The sequence below is a fragment of the Pelophylax lessonae genome, assembly GCF_965119305.1.
Source record: "Pelophylax lessonae genome assembly, chromosome: 3".
Classification (NCBI taxonomy): Eukaryota; Metazoa; Chordata; class Amphibia; order Anura; family Ranidae; genus Pelophylax; species Pelophylax lessonae.
In genome coordinates this window covers 135678836-135705392 of record NC_138770.1, presented here as the reverse complement: position 1 = coordinate 135705392, position 26557 = coordinate 135678836, and the positions used below count along the sequence as shown (strand labels likewise).

Here is a 26557-nt window from a genome sequence, read left to right as displayed (position 1 = left end):
CCATAGATCATACTTTTACATTATCCCACCCACTCTGTGAGACTCCAGTTTCTTAGCAGGCAATAAGGAGTGATCAACACAGATAGAAGAGGGGTCTGTGCCTAGAGTCATTGCTAACCGTGTTTCCCGGTATCTCCCTGACCTCATCAAGTCGGATCAGGTGGGGTTTGTGGCCGGAAACAGGCCACGGACGCCACCAGGCGACTGGTGGGCCTTATCCACCATGTAGCTGCCCGCGGGATCCCCACTGTGCTCCTGTCATTAGATGCCGAAAAGGCGTTCGACCGGATTCACTGGGGATACCTGAGACAGGTTTTGGAGAAATTCGGCTTTAGGGGGGAGATTATCCAGGCCATTATGGCCCTGTACACTGTTCCATCTGCTAGGGTTTTCACGGAGGGTCTGTTCTCTGAGAGTTTCAGCATTACAAACGGCACTCGTCAGGGATGCCCATTGTCGCCCCTGATTTTTGCCATGCTCATGGAACCCCTGGCGGAGAGGAAGAGAACCCACCCGGGTATCACAGGTGTTGCCCTGGCTGATTCCCTCCCTCATGTTATCTCACTATTCGCAGATGATGTTATACTGGTCTGCACGAACCCCGAGGTGTCCCTCATGCATGTCCGGAGTGTTCTGGGGGAGTTCCAGTCAGTTTCTTACTATAAAGTTAATGAACTTAAATCCAATCTCCTGGGGATACACGTGGGACGGGGCATGCAGACACGACTCCAACAGGTAGTACATTATCAGTGGCAAAAGGAATCACTGGACTATTTGGGTATTAAGTTAACTGGCTCACCGGAAACCTTATATAAGACCAATTTCTCCCCTATGCTGCACGCCACGTCGCAGGATCTCCTGAGATTGAGAAAATTTTTCCTTTCTTGGTCAGGGAGGAATGCGGCATTTAAAATGCTGGTATTGCCAAAACTCCTGTATGTGTTCAGAGCCCTCCCTATCACAGTTCCGACTGCCTTTTACAAGGCACTGCAAACTGTTGTTAGCAATTACTTATGGTTAGATAAGAGGCCTAGGACATCTCATAAGACTCTGACCAAACATGTCGGGGTGGGAGGACTGGGTGTCCCCGATCTGAGAGACTACCACATGGCGGCCATATTAGCGCAGTCTAAATCCTGGTTCTCGACCGAAAACCTGCCTTTGTGGTGCTCCCTGGAACAGTTCAGTACTCCGCAAGTACAATTGATTGACCTAGTGCTGACCACAAATCTAAATAGTAAAAGACCGTTGGACCCCCATCCTACTATTTCTGCTACATTATGGGCATGGAAATACTTTTGGGAAAAAGTTTCCAGTTCCTCTGACCTCCATCGTAAGCCCATACCATTGTCCACGCTACAGGCGTTATCACCAGATTTACGGGTGACTCACTGGGCCAAGTATGGCCTGGTGTTACTCTCCGACTTAAAATCCCAATCTGGTTACATCCAATTTTCGGACCTTTGCGCCAAATTCCCCGACTTCCAGTCAGAATACTTGACTTATAAACGTGTCCTACACATCGCTCAAACCTTACCCGAAACATATATCCCTTTCCCTAGGCAAGTTTACGAGTACTGCTTCACTGCACCCTCATTCAAAAATGGCATTGGTGTGTTCTACAATGCCATGCAGGATCGCCTGCACTTTACTAAATCGAACTATCAACTGAAATGGGAAAGGGACCTGAACAGGACGTTTACTGACGCACAGTGGCTAAAGGCATTTAGACTGAACTACTCATTGACTAGGTGTGCTAACTTTAGAGAGGGAGCGATGAAAATACACTTGAGATGGTACAGAACCCCATACATTGTAGCAAAGTTCCACAGCTCTTACTCTAATATGTGCTGGCGAGACTGTGGACAGGTTGGGACACTACTCCATACGCTCTGGACATGCATGTCTCTGAGGAGTTATTGGTCTTCGGTGCATAGGTTGATAGCCAAGGTCACAGGTGTCCTGAATAAACTAAACCCTGAACTGGCGCTGCTGGGTATTGGGCTGGATTGGTTTCCACCTAACTGCAGAATAGTTGTGCAGCATATCTTATATGCTGCAAGACTGGTTGTAGCTCGCTACTGGAAGAGCAATGTATCACCCTCTCTTCGTGAGGTTATTCAACTGGTAGATGAATCTCATGAATACGAAAGCATTCTGTCAAGTTCAAATTTAACGTTCCAAACTTTCAAAGCTAGATGGCAGTTGTGGGAGGCCTATAGAGCTTCCTAAGGGAATTATTTCACATTCTAGTGCCTCACCTGTTCCATATAATGCTTTTCTTCCTTTTCTCCTTCTCCTACCCTTTTTATCTTTTCTTTGTGTTATCAACCGCCTCGCAGAGAATCCTGGACCTGGCCGGCCCTACGTGGCGCATTATGTTCCCAATTGGGGGCTGCGTGGGGTCTGACCGGGCCGGGGGGCTGAGGTGGTCTGCAATTTGTTATGCATATTGAAGAGATTATACCTGTTCAACAATATGTTGATGCAATATTTTGATACTTTCTCAAATAGAAGTATGTAAATTGACAATTGACTGCTGTTATATTCATGCAATTGACGTAATTTCTTTCAATGTTTGTACTTATTCTTTTCTTTGAAAACCCAATAAAAACTATTTAAAAAAAAAAGAATTCAGAAATAGTGGCAGAGATATCGGATTTTGTCAGCCAGGCTGCATGGTGCTTGCCTGAGAGGGAGCTAGAGTCAGATAAGAAAACTCAGAAATGCGATCGGCATTGATGAGGTTTTGCAAGGCCGAATACAGGAGCTGCTATAACCCAGGGGCTTCTTAAAGCTCTTTCTCAGTTAGAGAAGGCAGCAGGAGTTTAGTAATGTGCTGTGTGCTTTCAAAGTCGAAAAGGCAGGCGAGAATGCATCACCTGCAAAGTGTGGCACAGTTATCTCATCCTCTTGAGGCTAAGTCTAGATAGCAGAAGAAAAGATTCCAAATTTAAAGTATAATTGCAGGCACCTGCATGTTATTCATAGTTTGGACCAATGTAACTATGAATAACCATACCTGGCCCCTGGGAGCTGGAACTTACTCCAGTGATCTCCACTTGCTTCTAGGTCCTGTGCTGAGCGGATTGTCCTGATGCATTGTAAATATAGGAGGATCACCCACTCAGCATGGAGCGCCATTTAGAGAATGCTTTTAATTTTCTGAATGAATACACAGCATTCTTTGATTTGACAAGATAGAGAGTGTGATGCCACTGTCATGTCTCTCCACCTCATCAATTCAGAGGACGCTTTGCATTCATTCACACAATGCAAAGCATTCTCTGAATGGCGCCCTTGCTGAGTGGCTGACCTCCTGTATTCTAATTACACATGAGTTATCTTTGCGCAGGACAAGGAGATGGGAGTGGAAATCATTGAAGAAGCAGAGTCTACTTAAGTGACTTTCAGCTTCTAGTGCCATTGGCCAGATATGTCAATTACAGAGTTACAATGGACCAATGTAACACTATGTACTGTATAACATTGCCAATTCCTGGAATAATTCTTTAAATTTCTTTTACTGAGAAAAGTTAAAGACAAAATAAAATGAATAACTCCAAAATCTATAAAACGGCATTGTGTCCTATGCACTGCAGATGTGTTCTTAAAAGTCTGGAACCCCACTCTCCTCTATAGCGCAATTGGATGGAAACAGACTGTCTGTCTGTTTCCATCCGATGCCATCTGATCCGATCCACGGGATGGATTGAAAATAGAACCACTATCCATCTGTTTTTGGCGGACAGGATCAGATGGTGGCAGATTACTGCTCCATAGAGGAGAATGAAGGGTCCGACCAACATACAGGGATATCCGGTCTTATCTTCTCCTTGATGTGGGGCCGACTAGAGGTCCAGGCTTTCTTCTGTAAGGGTGAGGATACCCCCTGAAGGGGTCTTCAGGGACTGGAGACCACAGAAATGGACCAACGTACTGGACCTGTAGAGCATCCTGTGACTAACTACACACGTTGCACTACATGCCAAGGTGAGCCCCTAAACACAGAGTCCAGTGGTGAAGCAAACATTACAAGTCGAACCCACAGGGTGGGGTCCAGGTACTGTCCCCCAAGGTACACGCCAAGGGTAACCCCATCTGGAAACTCAGGCAGACAAGCTGACAGGTCTCGACCGGATGTTCATAAAAAAAAAAAAAGGAATAGCTTAAAAAGAAAAATATTTCTCCAGAGGAAAAAGGGTTAATCACCTAAGGACATTAGAAAAAAAAACTGGAGTCTCACAGGGTGAGCAAGGTTATATCTGTATGCACTAGGAGTGGCCTTAACAAGTTTTGGGTCCAATCACCTGAAGGTTACCTGCATATAACCTATGGTCTATGAATAAGTTCTGCGTCCTGTACTGTACAGTTCAGATAAAACTTTTAAAAAGATTAGAACTGATCCCAGTAGTATATCTAAAATGCTTCAAAAAGTTTAAATCTGTAGCCAGCTTGGTACCAATCCCCTTTTTGTTAATTGCAGTGAAAATAAAATTATGTATAAGCAGAAATAGAGAAAAACCAAAAATAAATTTGTACGTTATCTAAAAGCATAAACCAAAAAGAAAATAGAATTGAGCTCAAGCCTGAGAGACAAGTGTTTTTTTCCCAAAATCAATATCATTCTTATTAGAGTGAGATGAAGAGAAAGGGACAGGAAATGATGAAAAGAGAAAGACATAAATGAGCTTTTAGGAGACAGACCAGGAGACAATATACACATTGCTGCTGCATATAACTGCATTTATGTGAAACATTACTGCCAAGTAAACATTCACTCTATTCTACCAGTAAATTGGTAGGAACACAATGTGTATTTTCTTCACAGATTATACAAGATTTATTTCGTTCTTTTTTCGTCTATTGTGAAGTTTTTATCTAAAAAGATAAAATGCAATGCAAAATTCAAATACTGGCGAAATAGACACTTCTACATCAGCTTAAGAGGTCGATGAAAAAAGTATTATGAAAAATGTATTGCCTACTATAGAAAAGAAAAATAATATGAAAAATAAAATACAAAAAAAATTATGAAAAATAAAAGCTACAAGGATTTAAGAAATATTTAAAAAATGGCAAGTGCAAAGGAAGTCAACGGCAGCCACAATCCCTGTCAAGCCAGGAAATGATCATATTCTGGGCACGCAGTGGGGCCTGGCCTCAAACACAAAACTTCCCTTCCAGGCATCCAAGGCCAAGGCGGCAGGGACAGTTTTGTTTGATGCTTATCTACTGGCTTCTGCGGTCCAGAAACAGGATCACTTGACCGTAAACCTCTTCTCAAGATGAGAATATAGTAACACTGCCCAGCCACACAGTAGTAACAGTAATGACAGAAAGGCAATATTTTCTAAGGGTGGAGGACCTCCCAACAGCAGCGAAAATATGGGAACTTGGACATAAAGGGAATACAGAAAGGTTTAAAGATATAGAAATATGTAGATACTATGACTATGATGACTATGAGATACTGTTGTGGAAAATAATGAAGTTTGAAGCATAGAAATTAGCTCAAAAGAGAGATCTAAATCCGCACTTAGGAATTCAGTCTATAGATGGAAGATTGGCTGCTGCCTACCTCTAGACTGTTCACAAAGTGTTCAGTAAAGGATGACGGGAATTGGGGAGGTAAATGGCGCTGCCAAAAATGTGTGTAGGGAAAGAAATTTTTTGGGGTGTATATATCTAGGTCACAACTGCAAGGACCAAATGTAGATAGGTACAATATAATCACTCTAAAACACAATATGTATAAAATGCAAAACTGTGCATATATGAACAAGATAAAAATGATATATAAATAAAAATGTAAATGAATGACTGTAGTTGATAAAGGGAAAACAACCCTAAAGTGCAGAAATAAATAAAAGTGACTGGTGTCTCAGTAAATTTAAATAGACTAAATCAGTGCAAATGAACCAACAAGTGCAAATAAAGTGCTGACGTGCTTATATATTAAATATAAGAACTATTGAGAAAGTGAATGTGGGTAACCAAAGAATTGGTTACCCACACATTCACACTAAAGTGCCAAATAATAATATAATATGGTGATAATCTTAGATAAAATGCAAAGCAATACCAAATCGCAAGTTTGCAAAAAGTGAAGAAAAGGACCATGGAAAAATGTGAGGTATACAATTTAGAACACTATAAATTAGTCCAAATCACACAACTAAAATCTCAGAGCGGAGTGGTGTGTGATTAAATCGCATTAACAAAAAAGTGCTTTAGTGCAGATGCTGGATAGTGCAGCTTCACAGCAAGGGTGACACGTATATCTTCAGTGCTTCTTTAAGTGTGGCCGGTGTAGTGGGTCAGGGTGCTCCCCACTCTCCCAGGACCGCACTACCCCTACAGGGGTACTGCGCCTGTGTTAAAAATCGTTCCAGTGTCCTTCAATGGTCATCAGGCAATTCCTCTGGTTAATGGGGGTTCTATCACCCTAGGGTGAGTAAGGGGGTCCTGTACTGTGTATTCTCAATGGCCAAGGGTAGTCCGGGAATCATATGAGGAAAGAAACTCATATTGTGTAGTACTGTATTAAAACCTTAAAGTTCAATAATGAAAATGTACTCACATTTACAATAAATCAATCAGGCATTGAAAAAACGGGAGATCTGCCGCGCTGTGAAAGTTCTGGAACGCTATGCGTTCCACGCGGTCAGGAAGTGCGTTCCAAAGGGTGGAAGTGATGCAGTGATGCTCTACGCGTTTTGTCATAAAGACATCATCAGGAGGACTCAGTAGCCCTGTAGCTGTGAAGCTGCACTATCCAGCATCTGCACTGAAGCACTTTTTTATTCATGCGATTTGGCACTATTATAATCACACACCACTCCGCACTGAGATTTTAGTTGTGCGATTTGGACTAATTTATAGTGTTCTAAATTGTATACCTCACATTTTTCCATTGTCCTTTTCTTCACTTTTTGCAAACTTGCGATTTGGTATCGCATTGCATTTTATCTAAGATTATCACCATATTATATTATTATTTGGCACTTTAGTGTGAATACCAATTCTTTGGTTACCCACATTCACTTTCTCAGTGGTTCTTCTATTTAATACAGGGCTCGAAAAACCCCGGGCGCCAGGTCGCATTTGCAACTAGAATTAGCGACCTGGCGCCTGGGGGGCCCTGCAGGAGGTGTCCTGTCCCTTTTGCGCCCCCACCTCCTCCCCGAGTGCACGGACTTCCGCGCCGTCCGAAAATTGAGGCTCCGGCTTTTCGGCCTTCTTCTGTGACATGAGAGAGGCTTATAACTGGGAACTGGCGCCCTCTTGTGGTGGCCGGGAGTAATGACAGTTTCCACTGCCTGTTCTCCCCGGCTGGCTGATATACATTTATGAGGTGGAGTTCTCCTTGCACTGCCATAGATCCGGACCGGCACCGCCGATAGGGATGATCAGTCTACAAGAAGCATGCAGTCTCCTGTAACATAAATGTCAGAGTAGGGTAGCTTTGCATTAGCGAGATATGAAGTGATCTGTAGAAATAGTATAATTGTAGATGTAGTGTCATTTTGGGTTATTAAGAATTGTAGTATTTAGTATCAGTCATACACATATGTCCTGTTATTAGCATCTGAAAGGGACAGGACCATTCTCTAGGATAGAGTTGACACCTACATGGCAATAAAAGTCTCAGATGCAAGGAAACAAAATTGTCCCCTTCCTGGAGCCTCGAAGACGAAATTGTCACCTTCATGAGGCCTCAAAGGAAACTGCTAGGCATCTTGGCCACGAGGGGACAAGGAGAGGCTCCAAATGGTCTGCAAGCTCTGGTTGGTATCATCAGATCTAAGGAATGTATTTTATCTCTCATAAAAGTTAAAATATTAGTGGCAGAGAGATGAAAATAATTCCTTCTTATGGCTCACGTGTTGGGCTACAAGTACATGTAAATCTGTATTTGTAGCGTGTTTAGAATCCTACAGAAATGCACAAAACCGTTATATGGCGCCTGATTTACGGCAGGCAGGCAGTGTTTGGTACTGTCGCGATCAGACCGATGCGCTGGTGTCAGAATTCCTATCCCTGACTCAGCGGTCAGCGCCGTTCTGGGTCAATTCATCTCTGGTCAGTTCAGGACACGAAACCTCCTGTGGGCTGAGACGGGGACAACCCCCTGGGGTTGATTGGACAAGGGCTAAAGTCGAGCCCACATCCATATTCCAATAAATTGGGGAACCCGAGATATGAACACTGTTCTTCCATGAAGCCAGTTCTAAACTGGGGAGTCCCCACGCGGTTTCCGGTACGCTTCTACCAAGGGATACGTTTCGGTAAAGTTTATTTCTGTTTTTATTCCTTTTTATTTTCATAGCAAATTGTCAATTGTGTGTCTTTTTATCTTTTTGTATATTTTTTGTAACTCCTTTTGCTTTGTATATATTTCTTATGCACTGCCCACTTTCGGGATATTAAATTGTAAAATTAATAAGTGACTTCTGTGTACTAAGCTAGGACTCATATCTCTGAAGAGATTGTTGCATTTTAGTGCCTAATTGCTTGGTCTAAGCTACATGCCAATCTGTATGCAATTGCACTGTGTGTTGGCAGATTGCATGCAGATTGTAAACCAGACGGAGATCTGAGTGTGTGTGGTGTCCCAGCAGACCAGTCTGCGGACAAACTGTTGGGTGGTGGCAGGCTATTGTTTGTGGTGTGTGGGTGTGTGGACAGTGGGAAGAGTTATTAACACCGGGGTTCTAGCTTGTAGGATAGCTGGGGAAATCCTAGTAGTGTGTGATAATTGCTAGACTGCTCCCTAACCCTTACAGTGCACCAGATTGTATGTAAGATTTGTATCTGCCTGTGTGTGGTCAGCCAGCTGGATTGGAGTGGAGTCTCCCTCTAGTGGTGACCAAAGGCAGTGCGGGCTGTGAAAGTGTCACAGCCAGTCTTATTACTCAGTAGGAATTTCCCTTATACTCCCCAGTTACGAAAACACGTCTTGGTTAGCTAGTCGCCGTGGGCGTGGTCAATCGTGACAGATTCCATTTAATGGAAGGTTTCCACAATTACAGGTCTTTCCTCAAGGTCAGTTAAAGCAATATTCAATGTGCATAGCGATTACCGGTAAACTGAAACTCTGAGACATAATGGTAATATAACTAAAAATACATCCTAAAGAAATGTACAGAAATATAAACCACTTAACGCAAACTGACATAGACCTATGTTGGCTGACTTTAAGTGGTTTTACCGGGATGATACACAAAAAAATAGTCCAGGCGCTGATCCTATAGAAATGTCCCTGGGTGATGATGGAACCAAATAATGCAGTGGTATATAAATGATCAATAGACTGTGACTTGCCAAGGCTGCCAAACCCTAAACATGGGATGAAATCATGAATTGGCAATACTGGAAAAGAAGGGTGGCGCTCACTGGTGTCTATAAGTTTTTGTCCTCTATGGATAAGAGACTGGAAAGTGTCTCTTTTAAATAACAATGGTATTTATTGAAATCATGAATGGATAAAAGGGTTAAAATATTTGCCACGACAGTCCCGACAATCCTAAACCTCCTTGGGTTGCTATGGGATACCAAGGGAGATGAAAATGCAGCAGATAATAGCCGGTGTTACCTGGGGATCTGCTGGCGTCCCACTTGATGAAAGATGGCTAGTGGAGAATAGGATACCTCGAATAGCGCATTGGCGCTGTTGTCAGGCTGGAAGGGGGACACTGTGCGCGGCCGCCGCACAGTCCCACGGTGGATGAGAGCTTGCCTGCATCGGGTTCACGAATCCTCCGCTGCTTCCGCGTTGGCCGGAAGTGACGTGGGGATCGCGTCACAGGAAGTGACGATCAGGAAGTCGGGCTGGTCACGTGTGTAAACAAACTTGCTTTCTGGTTGCCGCAACTACATATTTTGCGCGCATGCGCTTTGTCAAGTTGCGGCAATCGGCAACCAGAGAGCATTTAAAGCCAGAAAAAAAGGCGGGCTTTTGAAATTTGACCAATAGCAAATAACCAAATCAAAAAAGGGGGGAAAAAAAGGAGGAGGAACAAAAAAAACCAAAAAATATATTGCAGGATCCCACGGCAACCCTAAGGATGAATATACATAAATAACAATACAACATAGTGCAGAAGAATAAATAGCAATTCATCAAGTGGGACGCCAGCAGATCCCCAGGTAACACCGGCTATTATCTGCTGCATTTACATCTCCCTTGGTATCCCATAGCAACCCAAGGAGGTTTAGGATTGTCGGGACTGTCGTGGCAAATATTTTAACCCTTTATCCATTCAGGATTTCAATAAATACCATTGTTATTTAAAAGAGACACTTTCCAGTCTTTTATCCATAGAGGACAGAAACTTATAGGCACCAGTGAGCGCCACCCTTCTTTTCCAGTATTACCGGGATGATGCCTCTAGCTAGAGGCATCATCCCGCTACCGTTTTTTAGAGCCGGCGGTCGGCTTTCCGGCGGTAATGACCGATGTGGCTCGGGAGCCGCTCGGCCGTTACCCCGGCGAGCGGGAGGGGACGACCCCCCCCCTCCCACAGCCTTCCGCGGCTCTGCCCGAGTCTCCCGTCCCACCGTGAGACCCGAGCCACCAGCCGGCGCATCCGCCGGCTAGCTGGAGTCCCGATCAAAACCAGATGCGGCTTTGATAAGGTCTCCAATTACATAACCCGGAGGCGGCGTCCATGACTTCACATCCGGGTTACGTGGCTGCTAAAGGCGCCGGATTTAAAAAGGGAGTGTATTCAAAAATGCAGTTTTCGGCGTTTTGAATAAATGGAAGTGTAGTGGAGGGGTCGAGGGTCTTTTAGACCCTCGATCCCTCCATAAAGAGCACCTGTCACTGCCTATTGCTGTCACAAGGGATGTTTACATTGCTTGTGACAGCAATAAAAGTGATCAAAATAGGGAAAAAAAAAATTTAGCCGCCCCCGTCGCCATGAGCTCGCGCACGAAATTAAACGTATACGGAAGTCGCGCCGCAAATGAAATCGCTTTTCAAACCACACATGTGAGATATCGCCACGATCGCCAGAGCAATAATTTAAAAAAAAGAGTTACACTCTAACTCTGAACTGGTAACGGTTAAAAAAAATTTAAAGCGTCGCCTATGGAGAATTTTATTGACCGTAGTTTGTCGCCATTCCGCGGGTATGCACAATTTTAAACCATAACATGTTGGGTATCTATTCACGCAGTGTGACATCTTTCACAATATACAAAATAAATGGGCTAACTTTACTGTTTTGTTTTTTTTAAATGCAGTGAAATGTAATTTTAAAAAAAAAATGACGTTTGAAACACCGCTGTGTAAATACAGCGTGATAAAAAATATTGCAATGACCGCCATTTTATTCTCCAGAGTCTTTGCTAAAAAAATATATATAATGTTTGGGGGTTCTAAGCTTTCTAGCAAAAAATACTGATTTTAACTTGTAAACAAAATGTGTCAAAAATAGGCCCGGTCCTTAAGTGGTTAATAAAATTTCCACAACAATATGAAAAAATGCATATAAGTATTTCTGCATTTCTTTTAGTCCGCTGTGGAGCTCCAAGCTACTTTTTTAGCTTTCTAACACGAACCTTTTGCTTTTTATTTTAAAAAAATAGAATTTTTGTAAAATCTTACCGTAAAATTCTTTTCTCTGTGTCCTCTGACATTTGCCGCCCGTTCATACAGTCTTCATGATTGGGTATTGGCCTTCTCCGCAGGAGCAAGCTAGGCAGTAATTTTGTTAATACAACAAACATTAACATATAGACACACCCACAGGGGGCCGTCCCTCTGGCAAATATTCTCCAGCCAGTAACACTCTAATCCAGTTATGTAGCAAGCAGTCCATGAAAAACCGTGAACCCCAAAGAGAGGGGTGGGGGCGGCGACTGTCAGAGGAATTTTACGGTTCGATTTTACAAAAATTCTATTTTCTCTTACGTCCTCTGACAGTCGCCGCCCATTCATACAGTCTTCACGGTCTGGACGTCCCAAAGAAGTGTAGATGTGAGGGGTGGGAAGACGCAACCTTAAAATAGGCAACGCAGCACCCAGGTCAGAGACAAAAACTGAACTGAACCAACGGAGTAAGTAAAGCTCAACAGGAGCTAACCCAGAAAAAATGAAATAAACCCCATGACTAAGAGACAGAGAAAAATAGCATGTCTCTTTAGACCACTGCCGCACTCAAAACCTTTCGGCCAAAAAGAAGCATCCAAAGATGCCTACACATCAAGTTTGTAAAACTTAGAAAAGGTGTGTACAGACAACCAAGTCGCCGCTACTCAGATAGTCCGCCTGCCATTTTTCCACACCTGGAATGTGGACGGCCGAAATCGCCGGAACATGCGATTCGGCCCAAGACAGAATCTCGGACACTTTCCTGGCCACACGGGCACTCCTGGTGCCCCCCTGATGATTTCATGTACGCCACCGCTGTGGCGTTTTCCGTCTGCACTCGCACACAGTAGCCCTGAAGCCAAGCCGACCAACGGAACAAACAGAGCTTGATTGCCTGGAGCTCCAGGACATTTATCGGTAGGGAGGACTCCTCCCCCTACCACGTCCCCTGGGCACAAATCCTGCCCAGAATTCCACCCCAGCCCGACAGGCTGGCATCCTTGGTGAGCACCGTGCACAGTAACAGCCGGAAGGACTTGCCTTGTGTCAGAATCGGTGACTGGAGCCACCACAAAAGATCCGATCTCACCTGGTGGCTTAGAGAAATCCTCCTGTCCAAAGAATGAGGATGCCTGTCCCACCTGGTAAGAATCTCTGCTTGCAGTTTTCTCGTATGAAACCGCGCAAAAGGGACCGCCTCGAAGGCCGACACCATCAGACCCAGGGACCGCATGTAGGTCCGAAGCGAGGAGAGATTGCTGTCCCTCAGGGACCTGATCTCGTTCTGCAGAGTCTGGAGTTTGTCCTCCGGAAGGAAGACCTTCGCCTGAGCGGAGCCCAAGATCATCCCCAGGTAGGGGAGACGAACCGAAGGGGACAGAGCCGACTTCTGAAAATTGATGGCCCACCCGAATGCCTGGAGCGTCTGAACCGTGACTGACAGATCGCCCAACAGAGTGGATCGCAATCCCCTGCACTCGTAGCAGAGCCAACACAGGAGCCAAAACCTTGGTGAACACCCTTGGAGCTGAAGCGAGACCGAAGGGCAACGCCATGAACTGGTAATGCTCCTCTGCAATTGCTAAGCGGAGATACCGCTGATGACCCTCGTAAATAGGGATGTGCAGATACGCATCTTCCAGGTCGATGGAGGCCATGAATTCCCCTGGACTCAGAGATGCCACAACCGACCAGATGGATTCCATCCGAAAACTTCTGTACCCGCACGAATAGGTTCAGTAACTTTAGGTCCAAAATCAGACGCACCCTGCCCTCTTTTCTGGGCACCGCAAACAGATTGGAGTAAAACCCCCGAAACATGTCCCGCGGAGGGACCGGCACGATGACCCCTTCGGCGAGAAGATCTTGGAATCGCCCGTTGTAGGTCCCGAAAACGATCGGGAGTCAGATGGAGATTTGATGGAAAGAAGAATCTGTCTGCGGGGCGAGATCGGAACTCGATCTTGTACCCTGAACAAATAAGTTTGTGAACTCACCTGTCCTGAATCTCGAACAACCAGGGCTCGGGAAAACAACGCAGATGTCCCCCCACCCCTGATACGGTGAGGGCATCCCTTCAGGAAGGGGTGTCCTGTGCCCCGAAGGCACGAAAGGACCCCCGGTTAATCTTAAAGGAGGGACCCCGCCTAGCGCGGGGAGATTTACCCTTCGAAACTTGAGGCAAGAGAGTACTCTTACCCCCAGTAAGCCCCTTGATCAGCTCATCCAGAGTGTCACCAAAAAGACGATCCCTCGCATAACGGATGTCAGACACTGTCTACCTAGAAGCGTGGTCGGCCGACTAGCTTTTCAGCCAAATAATGCGGCGAATTGCAAACCTGAGCGCAGATAGACGTGCGACCACAAGGAGCCTCGTCCAAAGCCGCGTCACACAGGTACACCACAGCCTGTGCCATTTGATCCAACATTTCCAGCACAGCAGCAGAAACCGACTCTACTACCAGAGTGTGCCTAAGCACCTTGGCCCATTCTGCGATAGTCTGAGAGACCATCACTGAGGCGAACACCGGTTTCAGCAGGGAACCCGCCAAAAAGCGTTTCCACCCATCTATCTGCCGAGTCCTTAAACACCGGGGAGTCTTCCACGGGTATCAAGGTGGATTTATTCAGTCTGGAAACAGTGTGGTTCACTTTAGGAACCACAGTTTAGAGAGAATCAACCGAATCCTCAAAGGGATAATGGTACTTAAATCTCTAAGGTACCACCAGCGTATCCTTAATGCGACGCCATTGGTCATTCACCTTTTAATGAAACTCCTCGGGACAAGGAAAAACCTTACCCGACTTCAGGGCCTTGCGGGTCCCAAAGGAAACCCACTTTCCTGCCATGGATGGCTCTTCATCAAGATTTAAAGTCTCCTTAACGGAGCTAATAAGTGCGTCTACTGCAGGGCGGTCACGTGCTATCCCAGAGGATGAATCCTCCTCCTCCACATCCGACTGAGAGGACAGGGACCCCTCAGGGGGGGATGTCGTCCATGGCAACCAACTCAGGCTCTGAGTCATAAGACTGAGTGCATAGGCCATTTCTTTGTAACTCGGTCAGACATCAGCAGATCAACTTTTGACGCTAAAGTCACAAGTGCAGCAGATAAAGAGGCTAAGGAAGTGGAATAAGAAGTACCTGAACCACCAACTAGGTCTGTGGGGAATTTGCTATCCTGAGACTCCATATTAGCAAAGTGCAAAAATAATGAAACTGGCCCTTTAAAACGGCGGTTCCCGCGGACCCCTATCGCAAACTGCACTACACAGGTGGAGACTCTTCCCTTAACTAAAGCCACACTGAAAAAAGAGTGCTAGCAGGAATATAGCCAGAGAAAAACAGTAAAATCCCCCCACAGTGTCCCTATACTTGCATTGCTACAGAGAAGGCTGACTTGAAAGGAGGAAGTGACCTCATGCCCCTAGAGGCAAAAGTCAGCCCTGAGCCACAAAAAAAATGGTGCCTGATAAAAGTCAATGGAGGAAAAGCACTTAGAAAATGGCCGCTGCCAAGAACAGGACATCCGCCCACACTAAAGATAGCACCCGATCAGCGCTGACAATGATGATGGAAAATGGCCCCTGCCCTCACTCTGAAGCCAAACAGCCAGCCCTCACCATACATGGCGACCAGGCGAACAGCGCCAAACGCCCTCACTGGCCCCCACCGGGATCTGCACAGAGCACCCCCGGGGATAAGGAAGCCCCCCCCCCGCATGGCGGTCTGCACAGCAGGAGCGCCACCAAAGGGGCAGGGAAGGTAAGACACAGGGGGCCATCCCATGGCCATGAGGGGGATATTACAGCAAACTTTACATGTACCGCCATCCCCAGAGTGGGCCCACTCAATACCCCCTCAAAACCTGTTCCCAGGGACAGAGGGGTAGTAGTACTCACCATACCGCGAACGTGGGCACCGCTCAGAAACGGGAGACCTCCCACCCTGAGTGGGGGTGCCGTCAGCCATGAAGAATGCTAGCAACACCGGGGCATTCCGAAGTTGAGACATCCCAGCGAAGATAGGAAAACTTTGCAGGCTCGTCACCGCTTCCAGGGGCACTGCGACACTCGATGGCAGACTGGGACTCCATAAGGTTCTATATTAACGAGTGCAAGGCCCAGTTCTGCTGACGTTTGTAGTCCTCCAAATTATCACTAACTAGCGTAGGTGAGAAAAATAAAAAGCTATTTTAAAAGAAGAATCACTTTTCAGAAAGAAACAGAAAGAAAAAAACAGACACTAGGTCCCAGCAGGGAAAACCTAGCCTACTCCTGACACTAGGCAGCAAAGAACTGGATTAGAGTGTTACTGGCTGGAAAATATTGGCCAGAGGGACGGCCCCCTGTGGGTGTGTCTATATGTTAATGTTTGTTGTATTAACAAAATTACTGCCTAGCTTGCTCCTGCGGAGAAGGCCAATACCCAATCATGAAGACTGTATGAACGGGCGGCGAATGTCAGAGGTCGTAAGAGAAATATATATTATATATATATATATAGGCAATAAGTCTGGATCCATAGACAAAAATATAAGCTGCATACCTCAGACTACAAGAACACAAAACATTGTTTATTTCTTAATGTAGCAGAACTCATGTTGTTACATGCAGAGATGATTTTATCCTTTGGTGTAATAATTGTTCTTAGCCAATTCCAACAGACTACCAACTTCAGATGACCCCACAGAAAAAAAGTTGAGTGGTGTTAGGTGTAGAAACTTAAGAGACCATTTGACTGGATGTCACCTTCTGCTCTACCAGCTTGGGAAAGTCTGAATTGGGAAACTACTCACAGCAACAGCAAAGTGTAGTGGGGCACCGTCTTGTTGAAACCAAATTTTATTTTGTTCCAAAAAAGAAATATCATTAAAATGAGAGAAATCAAAGATAGTAACTTATAGTGTTACATCACTATCAAAAAAGTTTGTCCAACTAATCTGTCACCAAATATCCTTGCCCAAAATATTTTTTGTGGAGTAGTTTAAAAATGGCTTTCACCCATCCCATTTGGGATGTTTACAGACCAACAATGTGTATTGAGCCAGTTAAAAAAAACATTGCAATGTAAATAAGCATTACTGTAACACTTATTAAAGGCTAAGACCACCTTTAAGAAAACAAAAATAAAAGCACCTATTCTTGCAAGAATCTAATGTGCATTTATTTTTTTTACCCAGGAGCATGAAAAGCATTGCGCCTGTGATCAGTGGATCACAGGTGCAATGTCAGGCTTCTGCAGACAAGTTATCTGGCTTTTGGCCTGTACCTCTGTACAGGCTTTCTTTTTGAAAGCTGGAAAAATTGCGAATAGACTATGAGCATGCTGATCAGTAAGTTCACAGTTCAATGAAACTACAAGTCTGTTTGTGGTGGTGACAGATGGGACTTCTATATTCACAGATCTCTGTGAATGAATGGCGCAGCTGTTCGGGGGGAGCTCCACACAACCAACACCAATATAAAATGTGGCAGTGGCCTCGGGAGAGAGAATCCCACGTCTGCTGTCACAGGGCGTGGGTTCCCCTCCCCTGCAGCTGTTGCCTCAAAAATGGTACCGCTCACACCTCAACAAAGGTTCATCAAGTTTGATTTGGACTACAACAAAATGGCGCACGTCTGCAGTCTTTCTAGACAAACCAATAGTCACAAAAGTTTTAAATGGCTTTGGCTTAGATCTCCACTCACAGGAGGGCAGGTGGCAACTTAAGCTGAAACCATTTTAATGCCTTTCTGACTGTTGGTGTGCCTACACAGAGTGTTCCTAGACAGGGGAGTGCAGGTGGGCACCATTTTATTTTTTTTGTAGTCCGGTATGTGCTGGAACAAGTTACACACTAAATACGGGGGTGACATGTAACATGTTCCAAAAGGTGAACTTATCTGTTAATTCCAAATGTTTCAACAACCACTCACAATATTCCATATGCCCATCTGTGTTATTACTATGCAGTTTCTGGACCAGCTGTTTTTTTATAGGGATGGAAATGATGATTTCTTATACTTTGATGCCAATGGAAACAAACTTTTGTAACACCCTGTGGAACACAATGCATCGCTGCACCGATTTCCAAAAGAAGTTTCTGCATTACTTTTGGCGACTTCAGGGGCGACTTCATTAGACATCTGTGCATGAACCCGCACAGATGTCTTACAAGTCGCCCCCAAAGTCAGACTGAAATGTGACTTTGAAATTGTGCGAGTTCAGGTCAAGTCGAAAGATTTTAAAGCCGTGTTCAGTGTGAACGAGGACTCAAGGACCAAACCCATCTGGATCCAATAGGAATCCACTTATGAGCTACCTGTTCTGATTACTCAGGCACCCTTTCACTGCCACAACCATCTCTCCTCCTGCCACATAAACCAATCAGCCATAACATTAAGATCACTAACAGGTGGAGTAAATAACAGTCATTATCTTGCAGCGACATATTTGATTACTTTTGGGGTTTCTTAAAGTAGAGGTGAAAGTTTATCCCTGTGTTCCAGAACATGGAGCGCAAGCTTGTCCTAATACCAATCCAGAGGATTAGTAAATGTAGGGCCTCATGCACACTGGACATTTTTAAAGCTGCTGTTTTTGGCTTCAGGTGTTTTTTTCTGCAGCTAGTAAACTCCCAGCATGTTATTCTATGTGTCCATGCACACATAGGCTTTTATTAGCATTTTGGCAGGGGTAATTTCTGGCTTAAAAAAAAAAAAAAACCTGAATTAGTGGGTTTAAACAGAAGTTTCTCAGCTGTAAAAACGCTTAAAAACTCTGTTAACGGCTGAAAAACTTAAAAAAATGCAACTATTTGGCATTAATGAGCTTTTTTGAGCCAAAAGCTTTTGTGGGAGTATAGTTTTGCTAATAAAAAAAAAAAAAAAGCTAAAAATGCTGACAAACACTACTGCAAAAAACTCTACAGCTACTGTTTTTTTTTTTTTTTACAATTCAGAGTGCATGAGGCCTAAAGAGGAAAGGATCACTGTTACTCCCAACCAGCCCAGGTGAATAAACGATAAAGAGCAGCCTCAGCCAACATGTCTCCACCAAATCATACACCCTGATGCATTTCACCCCCGCCCACCAGAGCGTAGTCATTGGGGCCTATGACGAAGCCTCGGTGGGGCGAAATGCGTTAGTGTGTGTGTTTTGGCCATACTTTATCGGTTATTCACCTGGGCCAGTTGAGAGTAGCAGCGATACATTCAGCTTTACAACAGTTGTCATCTTGTTACAATAGAATGGGAAAGTTGGTGGGATATATAAGGCAGCAAGTAAACATGTTGTTAATGAAGTTGATTTGTTTAAAGCAGAAAAATTAGGAAATGCAGTTTGTTGTGTATAGGGCTGCGTAGCCACAGATCAGTCAGAGTGCCCATGCTGACCCGTGTCCACAGCCATAAGCTCCCACAATGGGCACATGAGCATCAGAACTGGACCACTGAGAAATGTAAAAAGGTGGCCTTTGTCGTGGTGTTTTTTTACATCTGTGGATAGCCGGGTGCATGTGCTTTGCTTACCTAAGAGATACAGTATGGGAAGAAGGCAAGCTGGCAGAGGTAGTGTGATGCTTTGGGCAAAGTTTTGCTGGGAAACCTTAGTCTTGCCATCTTGGGGATGTTATTTTGACACATACCACCCACCTAAACATTGTTGCTGACTAAGTACACCCTTTCACAGAAACTGTCTTCCCTGATGGCAGTGGCCCCTTTCAACAGGTGTGCGCCCTGTTACATGGCAAAAATGGTTCAAGAATGATTGGAACAAAAACAAGCATCTGTGGGATTTGCTGAAAAAAAGGCCCCTCCTCAGAACCAACAAGACTTAAAGAATCTGCTACTGATGGCGTATTGGCAGATACCACCGCATATCTTCAGAGGTCTACTGGTCTCTATGCTGCAATGGGTCAGGGCTGTTTTGGCAGCAAAAGGGAGACTTAATCAACATTAGGTGGATCAACAATGTTATTTATGGCTGATCAGTGTACTGTATATGTACACACAGTCACATAACTACCAGGGTCGCTAAAGTCGCACTTGCAACCGGGCCCTGGAGTTTTACAACTGTGAGGGGGGGGGGGGGGAACCAGGGCTGGAGCCAGCATAGACATCTATGTGGAATCCCAGAGCCCAATGCCAGCACTTAGCTCCGGTAACTAGCCTGACAGGGGGGAGCTGGCACTGGTAAGCGAGACGCCTGCCTCGCATCTCTGGCGGGGTGCCCAGGGTCCCACTTGTGGTTATTGCCCCCTCTGTGGCAGTCGGGATATCTCCTCACTGACTGCCTGAACACATAATAGCTGAGCTTGCAGAAGCTGCCTCCTCCTCCTCAGCTTCGATCTTCTCATTTACATGTAGGAGGGGGAGAAGTTGGGGAGAATGGACTGATGATCTGAGGTCTGTAACTGGGAAAGAGGGGGGCAGGTAAAAAGCATATACAACTGGCGGAGTAATAGGGGTATGCTTTGGGAGGGGAGAGGACCTGATCTGGGGGGGAGCCAGATTTGAAAACCCCCCCACCTAACCTTCTAGCACAAGTTGCCCTCCCCTAAAGCACCCCCCCCCCCTCACCAGCACATATCCTCTTACACCCCCTCCCTCCCAAATCGAAGAGATGCTGCCCGCCACAAAGGGGGCTATGGTGGCCTCTGGCACCCCGTAAAGGATTCAGGGCAAGTGTCCCGGGTGCCCCCTCTGTATATTGTAAGGGGTAAAAGGCCAAATAGGTACTGGTCTATCTCAGAAGTAAAAAATTCTACTAACATCCCGAAAGCTTAATCAAAAACATTGTTACTCCAATTAGACTTTAAAGGTAAATAGAAGAGCAATAGAGAATATAACGAACACTAAAGTAAAAGTTACCAAAATTTTATTATAATACAGTCTAAAAACATGACCGTATAGGTCGATAGATAAATCACATCATAAAACTAAATAATATGGTGACACACATAAAAGTAAACAGAAAGCACCCTGATACTCAGATCTGGTGGGACACCAAGCTGGCCAATGTGGCGTAGGAGGCCAGATTCTGAGAGGTGTTCACCAAGCAGTCCAAAGCGTTTCAGGGACAAATGTTTGCTTCTTCCTCAGTGGGAGAGAAGGGCGCAGAGATAAAGGGTTAGCAAGCAGAAAAGAAGTATATGCAAGACAGTGGCATATTCCAATTAGATGCACCTGCATGGCCCAGCAGACCGAAATAGGTGCAGCCTAGCTGAAAACCACACCACATGCAGGGACTGTAAACCCCCCCAACTTACTACTACTAGCACAAGTAGCCCTCCTCCAAAGCACCCCTCCAGCACATATCCTCTTACACCTCCTCCCTCCCCTTAAAATCGAAGAGATGTTGCCCACCCCAAAGGTGGCGTTTAGCACCCTGAAAAGGATTCAGGACAAGTGCCCCGGGTGCCCACTCTGGCACGCCCCTGTCAGGCAAGTTACTGGAACCAGGTGCCAGAACTTTGTTTCAGCACTGGGATCCAGGACTCAGCCAGGATTCACAGGACATCAAGATTTTGTTCAAATCTTAGGAGGGTCCCTCCAAAACTCAGACCAGTTGGAAGATCGGGATTTGTACTAGAAGGGGTAGAGGATTTATGTGAACAACCCACCTCCACCCCACCTTCTAGGACAAGTCATCTCTCAGCCCAAAGCACCCCCCAGCACATATTCCCCTCCTCCACATCAAAGAGATGCAGCCTGCCACAGAGGGGACATTTGCAGCACCTTTGACCCCGGCCACCCTGCAAGAGATGCACTAACGCACCCCTGCCAGGCAAGTTAGTTGAGCCAAGTGCCAGAACTTGTTCTGGCATTGGCCTCCTGAACTTAGCCTGGATTCACAGGACACCAGGATTTTGTTAAAATATTTGCAATGTCACTCCAAAACCGGTACAGTTAGAAGATATAGATTTGTACTAGAAGGGGAGAGAGGATTTGTGTTTGGAGGGGGGGGGGGGAGAGAGGGTTAGGGGGCAGGATCCCCAGGACCAACAGAAGGCTGAAGGCTCTAGTTACGCATCTGTGTAAACATACAAGAGGTGTCCTCCTTACAAATCCTGGAAATAATCCTGACAGTAATATTACAGCAATAGGTTCTTGGTTATTCTGCAGAAAAATGGGTGGTCCACTCATTGCACTGTAGTAAGCTGCTTAAACACTGCTTCGTTTAAAAACTCATACATTTCAGAGACATTTTTGTTTCATTTTTTTAGTGTGTTTACGATGTGTCTTTTGAGTTTTTTTACCCAGCATGCACCTGTGAAACGTGGACATGTGACTCAAACTTTTTTGGGCTAATTTTCTGTCGATTTCATTAGGGACCTGCATTTTTGGTGCGGTTTTTGAAAACTGCACCAAAGATGCAACATGCAGGATTTTTCAAAACTCACCCGCAGTGCAGTAGCGTGACGTGTTCTATAAGATTTAAAAGGATCGCATTTTTTTTCTTGTGTTTTTAGCATGGTAAAAATGCAGCAAAAAAGTGAGAAAGCAGCCTTAGGGTCCCTTTGGATCATGATCCAGCTCACAGCAACCTATCTTAAAGCAGAAGTAAACTCATCCATGTAACACTACAGTTACATTTCCGACATGTGCAGGGAATGCAATACTCCCATTGGTTGTGCTCGCAACCAAGCTTTCAAATCATCCAATGGCTGGTGTCATAACTGATCACATATGTAGCATAATGGAAGTTGCAGGTTAAACAGAGGCCAAGATGGCAGCTTCCTTGGCTGAAAAAGATTGGAGGGTTTACTTCCACTTGAAATTCCTTTTCACACACCTCTTTGGCTCACACTACTAAACTTCGGCCATAGAGACAAATGATAATTTGCTTTCCTGGATTCTTAGGCTTTTAATGTAATTATTGTGTTCTAAGCTTAATGATAGTTTAGCTTGTCACAAAAACAGTCACACAAATGATCCTTGCGCCGTTACCATGATAACAGTCAAAAATAAAATGCAGAACAAGACAGTTCCTTCCAAAAATTACAAAAACGAAAACCTTCATTGCTGACAACGTCCATACCCTACGCTTCTCCTTCATATAATTATGCTAACTACCTAAATAGAACCTGTTTATTGTAATCTGTGAAATAAGTACTACATCTCAGTACGATCTGTGGTTGAATATAGCACAAGGGGCTGACTTCAACTACAGCTGGCTGTATGATGTTTCCGAAGCTGAATGCACCAACATGACAGTAATATGACAGCACTCTTACCATCATACAACCAACTCTGCATAATCAGGTATATTTATTCAGCAGGATCAGACTAGAACACCTCCTCCCAAGACAATCCTACACTCAAAAGTGGGATCAAGCTGCATCTGGTCACTATGCTCCTATTTTAAATTGGCAAATTCTGTTTAAAGCTTAACTCCAGGCAAACATCTAAATGCACATATGAAATAAATATCCAGGAACAATTTTACCTGCAAAGGATTTGCATTTCCATTAATTTAGCTGCAAGATTTATACAGGAGAATGATACCACAATTTCTTTATCAATAAGGAAAAAGTGCTGATATGATTCAACACCCAAAGATGAAAAATTGGTGTATTTCATTCCCGCAGTATAGATCTGTAAAGAGCAAGAAATCTAGCTGCTGCCCTCACTACTACTACTAACCACCCAAGGTGGCGTCTGAATAAAGGTTAATGGATAAGGGTGGGTGTTGGCGCTGCTAGTATATAAATATGTGTAAAAATAAACCTTGATATTAAATCCAAGTGCAATAGTAATTGCTTGCGCATGTGTACAAAAATACATTTTTGACTATACAGAAAGTGCTAGTGTAATAAATACTTTAAAAATACAAATAAATTCAGTATGCTCTATACCAGTGCTAAATTACAAAAGTGACTGGGTGCCATGTGCTTTGAAAAAAATAATGTGCAAAATCGTGTATCAGTGAATGCTACACAGGAAAATACAAAAAGCGCAAAAAACACAGAAACCCCATGTGTGGGTTGTCCTCTTCCGTAAAGTGTATGTGATTTTCAAATCAATATATAGTCCATACAATGGTGCTCAGTGGCATAAAGTTCATTAGAAGTGCTTCAAAACAAGCGTGATTGCAAACAAGTCCAGGGAGAACACTCCCGCGCTGTGACAGCCCCCCGTGATCTCACTCGTGACCCCCTATGGGGTTACACTCACCAGACTGCAGATTTTCATTCAACACCCAGCATGCTGACTGGACAGTAAAGGAGTAGCAGGAGACAGTTGAGAGCATCTCTACTCCCTCTGCATTCTCACTCGTGTTCCTTGTTAGCCAAGTGCACGCTAATGCTCTAGCCCAGGGGTCTCCAAACTCTCTGAAGAAAAGGCAAGTTTACTGCCCTTGAGGAGGGGGCAGACTGTGGCCAATGGGATTAGTTAATGCCCAGGTGTAAGTAAAAGTAAACCGTTCCTCATCATTAGTTTTACTGGAAGGAATAGTGCCCTATTGTTGGTATCAGTGGGGGGAATGGTGCCCCATTATTGGTGTCTGTGGGAGAAATGGTGCCCCATCACTGGTGTTAGTGGATGGCAAGTTGCCCCAAGGGCTGGATAAAGGCAAGCAAAAGACCACATTTGGGCTGTTGCCCACCCTCTGCCAGTCTAAGTGCTGCTTTACAGGATGCTGCTAGAGGCAAATACCAATTGAGATTCAGGTACCTAAACTCTTTTTGTTTAAATATAAATTTAATGATTTATTACAGATTTCAAGGAAATAGTTTTTACTCCATAAACTGTAAAAATTGCATTAACATCACCATTCTAATTCACAGTGACTACATCATTTCTAAAAAAAAAAAAAAAGCAACATGGGATTTTAGATTGCCCAATTTATCCAAAAATATACCGAGTATAATTTGCACAAACTTTCTTTAAAAACAGATACCCCAAAGTCTTTAATTGTTAAAGCATTTAAATAGTTGAGGACTTTTGGAACCAAATATTTTTTCTGATTTCGGACATTTGTGCCCAATCCGTGCCTCCCGAACCTATCCTTACTCTGCTCAATCTTAATATTCACACCCTTTTACCCAAGTACAGATCTATAATAGTGCACCTCCTTCTGGCAGCCAAGCTAACAATTACGGCTTTGCAAAATCAACTGACTCCTCCATGCTGAGTGATACCATCCTTACATCAAACTAACAGTGCGAACTAGAACTTATTCTAGCGCGCACTCACTCAAATGTACACTCCTTCAACAGGAAATGGGATGCTTGGTTATCGCATCGCAAATGTACTGTCGTTATCTGATGTTACTTATTGTGTATCTTCATGCTACTTACGATGGATTTACTGTCTAGCTACCCTCTGCATTGCCCTCATTCTTCCTCCCACCCTATGTGTTTCTTCCCCTCCTGGTGTGTGTTCCCTTCCCCTCCCTTCCCCTTTGGTATAGTAGCTGGGACTAAACCCCCTGGAACTAACTGCATAATGTTTATATATGGTTTCCTTTTGCATTATAGAGAGCCCCCCCCGAGCACAGTTTCATCCCTTTGGGGTGCCCGGGGAGTGGAGGTCCCTCGGTCCTGCATTCGATTATATGTTTATACTGTTGACTTGAGTCATTGCCGGTCAGTTCCTATGTTCATTGCACATTGTGAATGTATGCTTTTATGTGACTACTCAGCTGTTCCATGCGGCTTACCGCGTGTTGTTATTACTGAATAATAAAAATTATTGAAACTAAATAGTTGAGGACTGAAACATTCATACAACTAGGCTCCCTGATTTGCTACTTAATATAAAGAGATCCTTCCTTTTAAATGGGGCTAATCCTTAAAAAGTTGTCCCAGATACTTAATCAAGATCCCTCAGATGGTATACAGTAGGTCACTGCAAAAAAGGTGATAAATAGGATGTGGTCAGAATTCCTGTGGGCTAGGTTGCCCCAATGGACAGATAGCCTAGGTACTGCTGTGTTTCTCCAGGGAGTGGCCAGACAAAGGGGCTCAGGAGGGGGGAAGAGAAATCCACAGTCAGAACAAGCAAAAGAAAGAGGATGTTTAACACGTAACTCCACTTTTGTTAAGAAAAAAAACATTCCACTCTGGTTGATCTATATATATTGCAACGATTCTAACAACTTTTGTTGCAGATTCCTACCTTTAGTTATTCTGAAGAAATCACTGTTTGTTCCACTGTGCTTCTGTGATGAGTGGGTCTAAAAGGAGTGGTTTAAAAGATGGCCGCTTCTCGGCCTTTTGGCTAAGATCAAGTGTAGTATCTGTTCTTATCAGTGATTCAGTGGGGGCGCTGTGCTATCATCTGACCTGATCACGGTTGGGTGGTGGCTATGCAAACCTACTGGAGTGATGGGGGCTTGGAAGGTTAGTACCGGCTGGAACAGAAACCGGGCGCCCATGAGGGAGTTGGGGCACAGGAGTAATTCCCCGGGAAAGCTAGAAGAGCCCATTACCTCCTGACTGGAGCGGTCTGGTCTACCTTGTCTGTGCCCCCTGGGAGTGGTCGCCTAAGGGGTGCTCTTAGTAACCCTTGGGTGCGGGACCACTTGGTGACACTGGTCTAAATCATCAAACAATTGAAATTATAACAATCATAATCTGCAATAACCAAATATAAGTGCAAACTAATCTGTGCATATCATAAAATGCGAGTTCTTTTCATACTGATTTTTCATAAAGTTTTACGCTATGTAAACCTCATCTCTGATTTTTTTTCCCTGAGTTCCTACTAAAAGAAGGAGATTGGAGGGGGACAATGGAAAAAGGACAGAGGAGATCCAGCTAAAGACTCCATGCACACTAGCATTTTTTCTGCTCCTAGAAGCTAAATAGTGTTCATCTATGTGTCCATGCACACTACTATAGTCTATTAGCATTTTCTTGAGCTTCAGGGTTTAGGAGCAGAATTTTTTTTTTTTTTTTTGGAGCATTTTTCTAGCAGAAAAAAAAAAACCAATGCTCCTAAAAACTTTTTTGAGCTTTTTTTTTT

General features: G+C 44.4%; 1 protein-coding gene across 1 annotated transcript in view; it reads right to left on the bottom strand.

Moving 5' to 3' along the window:
• Nucleotides 1-26557, bottom strand: part of NBAS (NBAS subunit of NRZ tethering complex) — a 1303215-nt gene that overhangs the window by 1161244 nt on the left and 115414 nt on the right. The window lies entirely within an intron of this gene.